At 59.7% G+C, this 15,000-nt stretch overlaps 1 non-coding gene across 1 annotated transcript; it reads right to left on the reverse strand.

The window, feature by feature from the left end:
* Window positions 1-2,957: 2,957 nt before the first annotated feature.
* On the reverse strand, window positions 2,958-3,076 carry LOC131860553 (5S ribosomal RNA). Its single transcript, XR_009359647.1, has one exon. It is a non-coding gene; the product is annotated as a 5S ribosomal RNA (ribosomal RNA).
* Between the last annotated feature and the right edge of the window lie 11,924 nt (window positions 3,077-15,000).

A 15,000-nucleotide genomic window follows, 5' to 3' on the forward strand; every position in this document is an offset into this window, starting at 1 on the left:
GGAGCGTTTGGTGGGGTTTCTCGCATTGGCTCTTCCGAGGCCCGGTTGCCACCCTGGCGCGCACGAAGTCGGAAGTAGGGTTAATTGCCCGGGTGCGCACCTTTGCCAGGGTGGGCACCTTACCTGGGCTGCGCACCAGGGCGGGCTCAAGATGGCACGCGCGTTCCGTTTTTTTCACTATCTTTCAAAACGGAAATTTTAAAATCTCCTTTTTTTTTTGCCTTTTCTGGAAATTAGTGAAGGCAGCGCATCAAAGGTGCGCACCTCGCTGCCCACCTTGGTGTGCTCTGAGGTGCGCACCCGGGAGCGCTACGAAGTGTGCTCCAAGGTGCGGCGTGCACGTTGTCGGAGCCCGGTTTGCCCCGGGTGCGCACCTCGCCTGCACCTTGGCCGGGGTGGGCACCTTGGCTGGGTTTGCCCAGGGTGCGCTCCGAAGCGGGGTTACTGGAGCGCCCCCTCTTTTTTTGTCAGAGCGTTTGGTGGGGTTTCTCGCATTGGCTCTTCCCAGGCCCGGTTGTTGGGTGCGCTCCCACCCTGGCGCGCGCGAAGTTGGAAGTTGGGTTAATTGCCCGGGCGCGCACCTTCGCCAGGGTGGGCACCTTGGTGCGCACACCTTGGCTGGGCTGCGCACCAGGGCGGGCTCAAGATGGCACCAGCATTCCCTTTTTCTCACTATCTTTCAAAACGGAAATTTTAAAATCTCGTTTTTTTTTTGCCTTTTATGGAAATTAGTGAAGGCATCGCATCAAAGGTGCGCACCTCGCTGCCCACCTTGGTGTGCTCCGAGGTGCCCACCACGGTGCGCAACGCCGGTGCGAACCCGGGAGCGCCCCGATGTGTGCTCCAAGGTGCGGCGTGCACGAAGTCGGACCCCGGTTTGCCCCGGGTGCGCACCTCGCGTGCACCTTGGTGCGCACACCTTGGCTGGGTTGCGCGGCCTGGTGGGCACCATGGTGCGCACCAAGGAGCGCTCCGAAGTGTGCTCCAAGGTGCGGCGTGCACGAAGTCGGAGCCCGGTTTGCCCCGGGTACGCACCTCGCGTGCACCTTCGCCGGGGTGGGCACCTCGGCTGGGTTGCGCGCCCTGGTGCGCACCAAGGAGCGCTCCGAAGTGTGCTCCAAGGTGCGGCGTGCACGAAGTCGGAGCCCGGTTTGCCCCGGGTGCGCACCTTCGCCGCGGTGCGCACCATGGCGTGCACGAAGTCGGAGCCCGGTTTGCCCCGGGTGCGCACCTCGCGTGCACCTTCGGCGGGGTTGCGCGCCCTGGTGGGCACCATGGTGCGCACCAAGGAGCGCTCCGAAGTGTGCTCCAAGGTGCGGCGTGCACGAAGTCGGAGCCCGGTTTGCCCCGGGTGCGCACCTCGCGTGCACCTTCGGCGGGGTTGCGCGCCCTGGTGGGCACCATGGTGCGCACCAAGGAGCGCTCCGAAGTGTGCTCCAAGGTGCGGCGTGCACGAAGTCGGAGCCCGGTTTGCCCCGGGTGCGCACCTCGCGTGCACCTTCGCCGCGGTGGGCACCATGGCGTGCACGAAGTCGGAGCCCGGTTTGCCCCGGGTGCGCACCTCGCGTGCACCTTCGCCGGGGTGGGCACCTCGGCTGGGTTGCGCGCCCTGGTGCGCACCAAGGAGCGCTCCGAAGTGTGCTCCAAGGTGCGGCATGCACGAAGTCGGAGCCCGGTTTGCCCCGGGTGCGCACCTCGCGTGCACCTTCGCCAGGGTGGGCACCTCGGTGCGCACACCTTCTCAATGTTTTCTTGCCTTTTCTGGAAATTGGTGAAGGCAGCGCATCAAAGGTGCGCACCTCGGTGTGCTCCGAGGTGCGAACCCGAGAGCGCTCCGAGGTGCCCACGAAGTCGAAAGTCGGGTTAATTGCATTGTTTTCCCCGGGTGCGCTCCGAGGTGCGCAACATCGGCGCGCACCAAGGAGGGCTCCGAAGTGTGCTCCAAGGTGCGCACGATGGCGTGCACCTCTGGTGCGCACGATTCGGAGCTCGGTTTGACCGGGGTGCGCACACCTTGGCTGGGTTGCGCACCTTTTGTGCGCTCCAAGGTGCGCATGAAGTCGGAGCTCGGTTTGCCCCGGGTGCGCACCTTCGCCAGGGTGCGCACCTTGATGCGCACGCCTTGGCTGGGCTGCGCACCTTGGTGGGCGCCATGGTGCGCACCTTTCGTGCGCTCCAAGGTGCGCACGAAGTCGGAGCTCGGTTTGCCCCGGGTGCGCACCTTGGTGGGCGCCATGGTGCACTCCGAGGTGCCCAAGATTGGTGCGCACCAAGGAGCGCTCCGAAGTGCGCTCCAAGGTGCGCGCGAAGTCGAAAGTTGGGTTAATTGTCCGGTTTGCCTCGGGTGCGCACCTTGCGTGCACCTTCGCCAGGGTGGGCGCCTTGGTGCGCACACCTTGGCTGGGCTGCGCACACCTTGGCACCCGCGTTTCCTTCATTTTAAATTTTTTTTTTTTACAATCTCTCAAGTGGGAAATTCTATAATCTCAACTTTTTTTGCCTTTTCAGGAAACTTTTGAATGGAGCGCATCATTGGTGCGCTCCGAAGTGTGCTCCAAAGCTCTCTCCAGCTGCGTGCACCTGCCCCGGCCGCGCACCCGGCCCCGCCCAGCTTCGCTCACCTGTCCCGGGCGTCTGGTGCGGAACCTTAGAGTAAGAAACATCACCGTGCACCTTGGCCAACGTGCGCGACTCGACCGAGCGCGCACTGGCCGAGGTGCACACCGATTTCACCTGGGTGCGCGCGCAGCACCTCGGGCGCACCGGGGTGCGCGCACAACGCCCGGGTTGCACCGTGGCCTGTGTGCTCGGGGTGCCTCGGGTGCGCGCTCGGTGTCGCCCCCCGCGCGCGCGGTAGTGCGGGCAGCGCACCCCGGCCCGGCCCGGCCCCGACGAGAACGCAAACGGGCAAAAGGTTTATTCAAATAGCATTGCGACGCCCGGCGAAAAACTAAAAAAGGGTGCAACACCGGGACTTCCCGGGAGGTCACCCATCCCAGTACTACTCCGGCCCAAGCGCGCTTAACTGCGGAGTTCTGATGGGATCCGGTGCACTAATGCTGGTATGATCGCACCCGTTATGAGCTTGTCGCAGTGTGTACTTAGCAAACCGCGACCCACGTGCGAATCCACCCCGGCCACCCACCCCCGTCGAGGTGCACACCCTCCCTCGCGAAGTGCGCCCCGTTCGCCAAGTGTGAGCCCTGCCCGGGTGCGCGCACCTTGCTAGGGCGTCGGGTGTGCACCCGGCCCGGCCTACGTGCGTGCACCTGGAGGGGGCGTCGTGTGCGTGCAGTGTCCCGTCTGCAACGCGGTGCCCACACACCACCTCGGGCGCAACGACCTGCGCTCACATGTGGGCCGAGTGCACCTTGGTGCATGTTCGGGGCGCCTCGGGTGCACGCTCGATCTTGCCCCGGTGCACCAAGGCGCTCGGTTTGCCCCGGGTGCGCACTTGGTGCAAGGTGGGCACCCAAAATAGGGATCAAGCACCAAAACACAAGTTTCGGGATGCAAAATGGGACCCAAGGACCACAAATGCGTTCCAAGACCCATGATGGGTCCACGAGAACAAAAATGTGTTCCGAGACTTAATAAACAAATATTGGGTTTTAGGAGAAGAAACATGCTCTGATGCCCAAAACGAGAATCGACCCCGAAAAGGCCACAGGCCAAAAGTGGGATGCGAGACAAAAAAAAATGGGACCCGAGGACCAAAATTGGGTTCCCAGGTCGAAGACAGGGCAACCGGACAAGAAACGACCTCTAAGGCTCGAAATGAGTCCCGACGACTAAAACTTGACAAGAAGCACCCATCAGGCACCCAACTCGACACCCATGGGATGCCGACCCACCCGGGCTTCCACCTAGCACACCTTGGCACCCACCCACCCTCGCACCCAACCTCGCACCCAACTTAGCACCTTTGAACCCACATTGGCACTCACCCTGACCCTGGCACCTTGGAACCCACATTGGCACTCACCTTGACCCTGGCACCCACCTTTGCACTCACCTTGGGACCCACCCTGGCTCCCACCTCGGCACCCACCCAGACACCCACCTTGGTTCCTTGGCACCCACCTTGGATCCTTGGCACCCACCCCGACACCCACCTTGGCACGCAACTTGGCTACTTGCCACCCACCTTGGCTCCTTGACGCCCACCCCGACAACCACCCCGTGACCTACCCTGGCTAGGGTTGGTGCACACCCACCCTGGTGCCCACCTTGGCACCCACCCTATGACCCACCTTGGCACGCACCTTAGTACCCACCCCGTTACCCACCCTAGGACCCACCCCGTGACCCACCTTGGCCAGGGTGGGTGCACCCACCCTGGTGCCCACCTTGGCACCCACCCATCCTAGCACCCAGCCTGTGACCGGGCTTGGAACCCAACCTTGCACCCGCACCCGTCTTGGCCAGTGTGGGTGCGCACCCATCCTGGCACCCACGTTGTGACACACCCTTTAACCCACGCACCCTAGCACCCACGTTGGCACCCACCTTGGAACCCAACCTAGCAACTTGGCACCCACCCCGTGACCCACCTTGGCATCCACCATAGCAGTCGCCGACTTGGCACCCACCTCGGCACCCACCTTGACACTTGTGGACCCACCTTGCCACTCACCCTAGCATCGACCCATCCTAGCACCCACCCTGGCACCTTTGCACCCTAGCACTCACCCATCCTAGCACCTAACCTGTGACCCACCTTGACACTCACCCTCGCACCCACCTTGGAACCCAACCTAGCACCCACCCACCCTGACACCAACCCTAGCACCTACCCACCCTTGCACCCACCCTGTGACCCATCTTGGCACCCACCCATCCTACCACTCAACCTATCACCCACCTTCTCACCCACCTTGGCATCCACCTTAGCACCCACCCACACTGGCACCTTGGCACCCACCTCGGGCAAGGTGGGTGCACACCCACCCTGGCACCCAATTTAGAACCCACCGAGCATGTTACCCACCTTGGCACCCACATTGCAGCCCACCCTAGTACCCACCCTATGACCCACATTGGCATCCACACCCTAGCACCCAGGCACCTCGACACCCGCCTTGACACCCACCCTAGCACTGAACCTGTGACCCACCTTGGAACTCACCCTAGAACCCACCCACCCTGTGAACCACCTTGGCATCCACCTTAGCACCCACCCACCTTGGCACCCACTCTAGCACTCACCCATCCTAACACCCAACTTGTTACCCACCTTGGCACCCGCCCTCGCGTCCACCTTGAAACCCACCCTAGCACCCACCCACGCAGGAGCCCACCTTGGCACCCAACCTAACACCCACGCATCCTGGCACCCAACTTGTGACCCACCTTGGAACCCACCCTAGTACCCACCTTTGAACCCACTATATCACCAACCCACCTTGGCACCCACCCTATGACCCTCTTTGGAATCCACCCTAGCACGCACCCACCCTGGCACCCACCATGGAGCGCACCCTAGCACCCACCCACCTCGGCACGCACCTCAACACCCACCTTGGTGTGCGCACTGCGCCAACCTCTCAAAGACCCTATGTGGTGCGCTCCAAAGTGTACACCTTTGGTGCGCTCCAAGGTGCGCACCTTTGGTGCACACCGAGGTGCACACCAAAGTGTGCACCGAGGTGAGCACCAAAGTGCACTCCAGGGTGCACACCAAGGCGTGCACCTTTGGTGCGGTCAATGCAAACGAATTCGGAAGTTGGGGTCGATGTCCTAATCGCTGCTGCAGACTACACGTATGAGAATCGGACAAATAGCTTTATATAGGGGAGGTGTTGCGTTTGATGGGTCGACTCCCCTGGTTGTGTGCACTGCACCAACTTCAAAGACCCTGTCTTGTTTAAGAAGTCAAAAGTTGGGGTGGATGTCCTAATCATTGCTGCAGTCTACGCATGTATGAGAATCAGACAAATAGCTTATATAGGGGAGGTGTTGCATTCGGTGGGTTGACTCCCCTGGTTGTGCGCACTGCGCCAACCTCAAAGACCCCGCATAGCAGAAGAAGTCGGAAGTCGGATTTTGGTGAGCACCAAGGCGTGCACCTTTGGTGCGGTCAACGCAGACGAATTCAGAAGTTGGGGTGGATGTCCTAATCGTTGTTGCAGGCTACACATGTATGAGAATCAGACAAATAGCTTATATAGGGGAGGTGTTGGGTTTGATGGGTCAACTCCCTTGGTTGTGCGCATTACGCCAACCTCAAAGACCTTGTTTTCGTTAAGAAGTCAAAAGTTGGGGTCAATGTCCTAATGGCTCCTGCAGGCTACACATGTATGAGAATCGGACAAATAGCTTATATAGGGGAGGTGTTGGGTTTGATGGGTCGACTCCCCTGGTTGTGCGCATTACGTCAACCTCAAAGACCTTGTTTTCGTTAAGAAGTCAAAAGTTGGGGTCGATGTCCTAATTGCTCCTGTAGACTACACATGTATGAGAATCAGACAAATAGCTTATATAGGGGAGGTGTTGGGTTTGATGGGTTGACTCCCCTAGTTGTTCGCATTACACCAACCTCAAAGACCTTGTTTTCGTTTAGAAGCCGAAAGTTGGGGTCGATGTCCTAATTGCTCCTGCAGGCTACGCATGTATGAGAATCAGACAAATAGCTTATATAGGGGAGGTGTTGGGTTTGATGGGTCGACTCCCCTGGTTGTGCGCATTGCGCCAACCTCAAAGACCCTGCATTGCGGATGAAGTCGAAAGTCAGAGTTTGGTGTGCTACAAGGTGTGGTCGAAGGTGCTCACCTAGGTGTGCACCTTTGGAGCACAGGAAAAGTGCCCTCCAAAAGTGCGCACCTTTGGAGTGCACAAAAGTGCCCTCCAAAAGTGCGCACCTTTGGAGCGCAGAAAAGTGCCCTCCAAAAAGTGCCCTCCAAAAGTGCGCACCTTTGGAGCGCAGAAAAGTGCCCTCCAAAAAGTGCCCTCCAAAAGTGCGCACCTTTGGAGCGCAGAAAAGTGCCCTCCAAAAAGTGCCCTCCAAAAGTGCGCACCTTTGGAGCGCAGAAAAGTGCCCTCCAAAAGTGCGCACCTTTGGAGCGCAGAAAAGTGCCCTCCAAAAAGTGCCCTCCAAAAGTGCGCACCTTTGGAGCGCAGAAAAGTGCCCTCCAAAAAGTGCCCTCCAAAAGTGCGCACCTTTGGAGCGCAGAAAAGTGCCCTCCAAAAAGTGCCCTCCAAAAGTGCGCACCTTTGGAGCGCAGAAAAGTGCCCTCCAAAAAGTGCCCTCCAAAAGTGCGCACCTTTGGAGCGCAGAAAAGTGCCCTCCAAAAAGTGCCCTCCAAAAGTGCGCACCTTTGGAGCGCAGAAAAGTGCCCTCCAAAAGTGCGCACCTTTGGAGCGCACAAAAGTGCCCTCCAAAAGTGCGCACTTTTGGTGCGCACCAAGGCGCTGGTTCGGTCGTTGCAGGCGAGTTCGGAAGTTGGGGTCGATGTCCTGAGCGGAGGTGCAAACTACACAGGTGTCGGAATCGGACAAATAGCTTATATAGGGGAGGTGTATGCTTCGATGGGTCGACTCCCCAGGTTGAGCGCACCGCGCCAACCTCAAAGACCCTACGGTATGGATGAAGTCGGAAGTTGGGTCCGATGACCAATTCGATTAGTAGGTATGCTCATGAGGTCGGAATTTGGGTCCGATGACCTGCCATGTGCAGGAAGGCGAATGTTGACACTGTGCGTTGCAAGGTGCACACCAAGGCGCTGGTGCGGTCTTTTTAGTCGAGTTCGGAAGTTGGGGTCGATGTCCTGATCGGAGGTGCAAGCTACACAGGTGTGGGAATCGGACAAATAGCTTATATAGGGGAGGTGTATGCTTCGTTGGGTCGACTCCCCGGGTTGAGCGCACCGCGCCAACCTCAAAGACCCTACGGTATGGATGAAGTCGGAAGTTGGGTCCGATGACCGATTCGATATGTAGGCATACTCGCGAGGTCGGAATTTGGGTCCGATGACCTGCCACGTGCAGGAAGGCGAATGTTGGCACTGTGCGTTGCAAGGTGCGCACCAAGGCGCTGGTTCGGTCGTTGGAGGCGAGTTCGGAAGTTGGGGTCGATGTCTTGATCGGAGGTGCAAACTACACAGGTGTGGGAATCGGACAAATAGCTTATATAGGGGAGGTGTATGCTTCGTTGGGTCGACTCCCCGGGTTGAGCGCACCGCGCCAACCTCAAAGACCCTACGGTATGGATGAAGTCGGAAGTTGGGTCCGATGACCGATTCGATATGTAGGCATACTCGCGAGGTCGGAATTTGGGTCCGATGACCTGCCATGTGCAGGAAGGCGAATGTTGGGACTGTGCGTCGCAAGGTGCGCACCAAGGCGCTGGTGCCGTCGTTGCAGTCGAGTTCGGAAGTTGGGGTCGATGTCCTGGTCAGAGGTGCAAACTACACAGGTGTGGGAATCGGACAAATAGCTTATATAGGGGAGGTGTATGCTTCGATGGGTCGACTCCCTGGGTTGAGCGCACCGCGCCAACCTCAAAGACCCTACAGTATGGATGAAGTCGGAAGTTGGGTCCGATGACCGATTCGATACGTAGGCATATTGGCGAGGTCTGAATTTGTGTCCGATGACCTGCCATGCGCAGGAAGGCGGAATTTGGGTCCGATGACCGAGTTGATGGCGTGCCATGCGCAGAAAGGCGGAATTTGGGTCCGATGACCGAGTTGATGTTGATGGCCCGCCATGCACAGGAAGGCGGAATTTGGGTCCGATGACCGATTTGAAGGCGTGCCATACGCAAAAAGGCGGAGTTTGGGTCCGATGACCGAGTTGATATTGATGGCCCGCCATGCGCAGGAAGGCGGAATTTGGGTCCGATGACCTGACATACGCATGGAGTCCGACTCGGGGGCCGATGTTCGATTCGATGACTTGCATTGTGGGTAAAGTCGGAAGTTGTGGTCTTTGACCCGATTCGATGACCAGACTTCGGCTGCTTGAGAATCGGACAAATAACTTATATAGGGGAGGTAGTGTTCTCGAGCATCCTCCCCCCGTGCCCGTTTATGTCGATTGATGCTGGTGCTCGACTGGTTGGAGCGCTCGGATGCAAAAATCTTGCACCAGGATTTATCGATTGTGATGGACACGGCAAGTCTCCTGATTGCTATGCAGGAGCTCATCGTGAATCTCTATGCGGCCTTGGTATGGACTCGACCTGCGGAATGGTTCGGCAATGGTAGTCGCTCCAACACGTCCTTGCAATGGCCACAGAGGTGATTCGACTAGAGCTCCAGTCTAGCTTTTGGGTTGCTTGGCGGACTGGTATAGCCGCGATCGAGTTCCGGCCATGAACGTTTTAGATAGCTCTTGGGCTTTCTGGGACGGAAGTCGGAAGTTTGGGCTGTTGTCCGATTTGATGACCATTCTTCGGATGTGTGAGAATCGGACAAATAACTTATATAGGGGACTGTGTTGTCTCACGCAGCCCCCTCCGTGCCCCTCTATCTCGACCGATGTTGGTGCTTGAAAGGGTTGGGATCGCTCGGATTTATAAACGTGCACCACCATTTGTCGAGTGTGAGGGACGCGGCAGGTCTCCTAAATGCTATGCGGGCGCTCTCTGAGAATCTCTATCCGGCCTCGACACAGACTAGTCTTGCTGAATGGTTTGGCACTGGTAGTCGATCCAACACGTCGTTGTTGTGGCCGCCTAGGCGATTCGATTCGAGCCCCCGTCTAGCTTTTGGGTTGCTTGGCGGATTTTGCCCTATCCGCAAGTGAGCTCGGTCCCTAAACGTTCGAGAAACCCGATTGCTATGCGCCGACTCTCTTTCTTGCGAGCCTCCATCTAGCTTTTGGGTCTCTACGGAACGGAAGTCGGAATCTGGGACCGTTGTTTGATTCGACGAGGCAGACTACGGTTGTGCGAGAATCGGACAAATAACTTATATAGGGGAGGTGTTGACTGGAGCATTCTCCCCCGTGCCCCTCTAACTCGACCAATGCTGGCGCTCGAACGGTGGTAGCGCTCGGATTTTCATTGAGCGCCAGCATTGGTCGATTTAGAGGGGCATGCGAGATTCCCGAATGCTATGCGAGGGCTCTAACGGAAATGTCTATTGGTTTCGGTATGGATGCAATTGCGAGTGGTTCGGCAAAGGTAGTCGTTCCGATGCGTCCATGTCGTGGCCAAATCGATAATTCGATTTGAGCCCTCGTATAGCATTTGGGTCTCTCGATGTGATTCCGCATTCCAGTCCCTTTGGGCACTGCTTGAGCCGCATCCCAGGGGGTTCCCTTCCCAATAATCTGCCTCGCAACCCGATTGCTATGCGGTGAGGCTCCTCGGCCGCCTCGGAACTATCTGTGTATCAGACGCATCGCGGGATAAGGGGTTGGCAACGGTAGTCGCCCCAAGCGCGTCCGATGCTTGGACCATTCCGAGGCGGCCCTGAAGCCTCTTCCGTCTAGCCGTTGGGTCCTTCTCGCCGCATCCCTCGCCTCGCACCCCGATTGCTATGCGGTGAGGCTCCTCGGCCGCCTCGGAACTATCTGTGTATCGGACGCGTCGCGGGATAAGGGGTTGTCACTGGTAGTCGCCCCAAGCGCGTCCGATGCTTGGACCATTCCGAGGCGGCCCTGAAGCCTCTTCCGTCTAGCCGTTGGGTCCTTCTCGCCGCATCCCTCGCCTCGCACCCCGATTGCTATGCGGTGAGGCTCCTCGGCCGCCTCGGAACTATCTGTGTATCGGACGCGTCGCGGGATAAGGGGTTGTCATTGGTAGTCGCCCCAAGCGCGTCCGATGCTTGGACCATTCCGAGGCGGCCCTGAAGCCTCTTCCGTCTAGCCGTTGGGTCCTTCTCGCCGCATCCCTCGCCTCGCACCCCGATTGCTATGCGGTGAGGCTCCTCGGCCGCCTCGGAACTATCTGTGTATCGGACGCGTCGCGGGATAAGGGGTTGTCACTGGTAGTCGCCCCAAGCGCGTCCGATGCTTGGACCATTCCGAGGCGGCCCTGAAGCCTCTTCCGTCTAGCCGTTGGGTCCTTCTCGCCGCATCCCTCGCCTCGCACCCCGATTGCTATGCGGTGAGGCTCCTCGGCCGCCTCGGAACTATCTGTGTATCGGACGCGTCGCGGGATAAGGGGTTGTCACTGGTAGTCGCCCCAAGCGCGTTCGATGCTTGGACCATTCCGAGGCGGCCCTGAAGCCTCTTCCGTCTAGCCGTTGGGTCCTTCTCGCCGCATCCCTCGCCTCGCACCCCGATTGCTATGCGGTGAGGCTCCTCGGCCGCCTTGGAACTATCTGTGTATCGGACGCGTCGCGGGATAAGGGGTTGTCACTGGTAGTCGCCCCAAGCGCGTCCGATGCTTAGACCATTCCGAGGCGGACCCGAAGCCTCTTCCGTCTAGCCGTTGGGTCCTTCTCGCCGCATCCTTCGCCTCGCACCCCGATTGCTATGCGGTGAGGCTCCTCGGCCGCCTCGGAACTATCTGTGTATCGGACGCGTCGCGGGATAAGGGGTTGTCACTGGTAGTCGCCCCAAGCGCGTCCGATGCTTGGACCATTCCGAGGCGGACCCGAAGCCTCTTCCGTCTAGCCGTTGGGTCCTTCTCGCCGCATCCCTCGCCTCGCACCCCGATTGCTATGCGGTGAGGCTCCTCGGCCGCCTTGGAACTATCTGTGTATCGGACGCGTCGCGGGATAAGGGGTTGTCACTGGTAGTCGCCCCAAGCGCGTCCGATGCTTGGACCATTCCGAGGCGGACCCGAAGCCTCTTCCGTCTAGCCGTTGGGTCCTTCTCGCCGCATCCCTCGCCTCGCACCCCGATTGCTATGCGGTGAGGCTCCTCGGCCGCCTTGGAACTATCTGTGTATCGGACGCGTCGCGGGATAAGGGGTTGTCACTGGTAGTCGCCCCAAGCGCGTCCGATGCTTGGACCATTCCGAGGCGGACCCGAAGCCTCTTCCGTCTAGCCGTTGGGTCCTTCTCGCCGCATCCCTCGCCTCGCACCCCGATTGCTATGCGGTGAGGCTCCTCGGCCGCCTTGGAACTATCTGTGTATCGGACGCGTCGCGGGATAAGGGGTTGTCACTGGTAGTCGCCCCAAGCGCGTCCGATGCTTGGACCATTCCGAGGCGGCCCCGAAGCCTCTTCCGTGTAGCCGTTGGGTCCTTCTCACCGCATCCCTCGCCTCGCACCCCGATTGCTATGCGGTGAGGCTCCTCGGCCGCCTTGGAACTATCTGTGTATCGGACGCGTCGCGGGATAAGGGGTTGTCACTGGTAGTCGCCCCAAGCGCGTCCGATGCTTGGACCATTCCGAGGCGGCCCCGAAGCCTCTTCCGTGTAGCCGTTGGGTCCTTCTCGCCGCATCCCTCGCCTCGCACCCCGATTGCTATGCGGTGAGGCTCCTCGGCCGCCTTGGAACTATCTGTGTATCGGACGCGTCGCGGGATAAGGGGTTGTCACTGGTAGTCGCCCCAAGCGCGTCCGATGCTTGGACCATTCCGAGGCGGACCTGAAGCCTCTTCCCTCTAGCCGTTGGGGCTTTCTCGCCGCATCCCTCGCCTCGCACCCTGATTGCTATGCTGTGAGGCTCCTCGGCCGCCTTGGAACTATCTGTGTATCGGACGCATCGCGGGATAAGGGGTTGGCAGTGGTAGTCGCCCCAAGCGCATCCGATGCTTGGACCATTCCGAGGCGGCCCTGCAGCCTCTTCCGTCTAGCCGTTGGGGCCATCTCGCCGCATCCCCCACCTCGCACCACGATTGCTATGCGGTGAGGCTCCTTGGCCGCCTCGGAACTATCTGTGTATCGGACGCATCGCGGGATAAGGGGTTGTCACTGGTAGTCGCCCCAAGCGCGTCCGATGCTTGGACTATTCCGAGGCGGCCCTGCAGCCTCTTCCGTCTAGCCGTTGGGGCCATCTCGCTGCATCCCCCACCTCCTCGGCCGCCTCGGAACTATCTGTGTATCGGACGCATCGCGGGATAAGGGGTTGGCAGTGGTAGTCGCCCCAAGCGCGTCCGATGCTTGGACTATTCCGAGGCAGCCCTGCAGCCTCTTCCGTCTAGCCTTTGGGGCCATCTCGCCGCATCCCTCGCCTCGCACCCCGATTGCTATGCGGTGAGGCTCCTCGGCCGCCTGGGAACTATCTTCGTATCGGACGCATCGCGGGATAAGGGGTTGTCACTGGTAGTCGCCCCAAGCGCGTCCGATGCTTGGACTATTCCGAGGCGGCCCTGTGGCCTCTTCCGTCTAGCCGTTGGGGCCATCTCGCCGCATCCCCCACCTCGCACCCCGATTGCTATGCGGTGAGGCTCTTCGGCCGCCTTGGAACTATCTTCGTATCGGACGCATTGCGGGATAAGGGGTTGTCACTGGTAGTGGCCCCAAGCGCGTCCGATGCTTGGACTATTCCGAGGCGGCCCTGCAGCCTCTTCCGTCTAGCCGTTGGGGCCATCTCGCCGCATCCCCCACCTCGCACCCCGATTGCTATGCGGTGAGGCTCCTCGGCCGCCTTGGAACTATCTTCGTATCGGACGCATCGCGGGATAAGGGGTTGTCACTGGTAGTCGCCCCAAGCGCGTCCGATGCTTGGACTATTCCGACGCGGCCCTGTGGCCTCTTCCGTCTAGCCGTTGGGGCCATCTCGCCGCATCCCCCACCTCGCACCCCGATTGCTATGCGGTGAGGCTCCTCGGCCGCCTTGGAACCATCTTCGTATCGGACGCATCGCGGGATAGGGGGCTGTCACTGGTAGTCGCCCCAAGCGTGTCCGATGCTTGGACCATTCCTAGGCGGCCCTGAAGCCTCTTCCGTCTAGCCGTTGGGGCCTTCCCGCCCCATCCCTCGCCTCGCACCCCCGATTGCTATGCGGTGAGGCTCCTCGGCCGCCTTGGAACCATCTGTGTATCGGACGCATCGCGGGATAAGGGGTTGGCACTGGCAGTCGCCCCAAGGGCGTCCGATGCTTGGACCATTCCGAGGTGGCCCTGAAGCCTCTTCCGTCTAGCCGTTGGGGCCTTCCCGCCCCATCCCTCGCCTCGCACCCCGATTGATATGCGGTGAGGCTCCTCGGCCGCCTTGGAACTATCTGTGTATCGGACGCATCGCGGGATAAGGGGTTGGCACTGGTAGTCGTCCCAATCGCATCCGATGCTTGGACCATTCCGAGGCGGCCCTGCAGCCTCTTCCGTTTAGCCGTCGGGGCCTTCCCGCCGCATCCCTCGCCTCGCATCCCGATTCCTATGCGGTGAGTCTTCTCGGCCGCCGCGGAACTATACCTGTTATTGCTACTGCATCCTTCGGCTGGTAACCTCCTCTGCCGCCTTGGAACGTTCTCTTTGTCGGACGCGTCGCGGGATAAGGGGTTGGCACTGGTAGTCGCCCCAAGCGCGCCCGATGCATAGACCGCTCCGAGTCGACCTTGCTTTCAGCCTCTCACATGCATAGACCTCTCTGAGTCGACCCTGCAGCCTCTCACGTTTAGCCTTTGGAATCTCGCCTCACAACATGATTGCTATCCTTGATGCATCCCTTGCCTCGAGCCCTGATTGCTTTCTTGGCTGCATCCCTCCTCTCCTCACAGCCCGGTTGTCATCACTGCTTCATCCGTCGCTTCATGCATTCTGGCTGCTGGGCCCTTCCCACCGCACACCTCGATTGCTATCTCTTCTGCATCACACACCCCGATTGCTATCTCTGCTACATCCCTCGGCTCTCACTTCTGCATCCTTCGCCTCACACCTCGATTGCTATCAATGCTGCATCCGTAACCTCACACCCCGATTGCTATGCGGGGAGGCTCCTTGGCCGCCTTGGAAATTTCTGTGTGTCGGACGCACCGCGGGATAAGGGGTTGGCACTGGTAGTCGCCCCAAGTGCGCCCGATTCTTAGACCGCTTCGAGGTGACCTCGTAGCCTCTTTCGTCCAGGCTTCCTGCCTTCAACGCCCTTTTTACACCTCGATTGCTATGCGCGGGCTCGTTGGCGTCTATCACCTCTCTGCGAAGAGTGGCACGATGATTGTT

Source organism: Cryptomeria japonica, unplaced genomic scaffold, assembly GCF_030272615.1.
Source record: "Cryptomeria japonica unplaced genomic scaffold, Sugi_1.0 HiC_scaffold_15, whole genome shotgun sequence".
NCBI lineage: Eukaryota > Viridiplantae > Streptophyta > Pinopsida > Cupressales > Cupressaceae > Cryptomeria > Cryptomeria japonica.